Raw genomic sequence first — 1,836 nt, forward strand, 5'->3', positions numbered from 1 at the left:
AATATAATATAAATATAAATATATTCGTCTTATTGTTAGTCTGTTGCACGCAAGTTAGGATTTATACAAAGTAAACAAATTTTTTTAGATTTATATTGCGAATGACATTTATATTTCATATATGAATATTTAAAGAATTCTAAATAGCGTTGATTAGACATTATAGAAAAGAATATCTCGTTTATATTTTTCAGAAGTCAATATTTGTTATTGTCGTGTCGTGAAGTAGACTACAACGACTTGGATCACGATCTGGTAAAAGCAATAAATTAATATTATAAAATTAATTGTTAGCATCTTAGTTTTCATCCTAGATTTATCGCGATTTTTCGTGTACCGTCGATGATGTATGCAATATTTTGTTATTGTAGTTTCATATTACTTTTTTTATTATACTAGATGTTGTCAAATATATACTATCTCAAGATTGGGTAGAGAATAGAATTGATTATCTTTGCAGAATACAATCAACGTTTTAATTTATATCACATTAATAAACAGTTCTCATTGTAATAATGTAATAATGTAATAATGTTTGTACGAGCGTTAATCCCATTTTTGAATTATTGATTTATTAGCGAGGAAAATTGTGGCTAGGTCGAGAATAAATAAAGAAATTTTGAAAGCCTTTTGCCATGTTCTTTCATAGCTACTATAGTTGTTATGATCTAATAAAGCAATATCAGGTAACAAAAATATAAACATCTTGTTTTTCGCGTGATTTCATACATATTTTATGGGAAATAGAGTATAAATTATTATTAATTTTCCAATATACATATATATATATTCTTATAAATATGTTATTACTCCTAATTGCGGCAATTATTTACGCTCTAATTAAAAATTTATTACACAAATGGCAAAATAATATACATTATTAATTAAAACTAGATTGTATCGTTTTTTTTATCTTAATGTTCTCGATCACAGGTTTTTTTTACTATTTTTATATATCTTATCATTTCAATTATTTTTTTCTCATACTATATTATTTCATAGATGTCTCTTTCAATCTGACAATTTTTTGTTATAGAATTCATCGTTTCTATTTTGCTTAAACTTTGTGTTGTCGGGCAAGTACAACAAGGTTTCGTTATAAATATAAAATAAATGTCTTTTTTTGCAGACGTTTAATGCAGCATCGCGATATTGATAGCAAAATTCGCATAGAAAAGGTTGGACAAAAAGAAATACGTTCTCGAATTTTATTGAAGTTTACGTGGGAAATCCCTAAACAAGTATTCGTGATGCATTTTATTATAAGATCATTGCGAATCTTAACGCAAACAATTAGTTGGTTATATTCGTTCGTAGCTAGTATTGCTAGTATTAAAGCTGGTATTGCTTTTATACTATCTATATCAGGTAAAATATGATATATACAGTGTGTCCGGAGTCAATCGCATCACCCGTCGTGTGTAGAAAGAGTAGGTGAAACCGAGGAGAAAAGTTCTTCACTATTTTACGATTTTCGTAATAATTATTGAGAAATTAATTGAAAAAGATCGATCAATTCGCGTGAATATAAGCGCGCAGCGAGAAGAGACAACTTGAAAGTTTGCGGTCGCTAAGCACGCGACGAAGTTTTGGGAGGAGCGCTCTACAAATGAGAACAGTTACGTACAAGCGGTACATAACGCTGAATTCTAGTGTTTAGAAATCACATATCACACACACACACACACACACACACACACACACACACACACACACACACACACACACACACACACACACGAGTTTTAAAAACGAAAATTAATGATTGTTTGCGCACGCGCACACGCGTTAGTTTTTTACGTTATTTCTGTTTTTCTTTTAATATTTATCAAAATA

This window comes from Formica exsecta, unplaced genomic scaffold, assembly GCF_003651465.1.
Source record: "Formica exsecta isolate Colony F162 unplaced genomic scaffold, ASM365146v1 scaffold566, whole genome shotgun sequence".
In the NCBI taxonomy this organism is placed as follows: Eukaryota; Metazoa; Arthropoda; class Insecta; order Hymenoptera; family Formicidae; genus Formica; species Formica exsecta.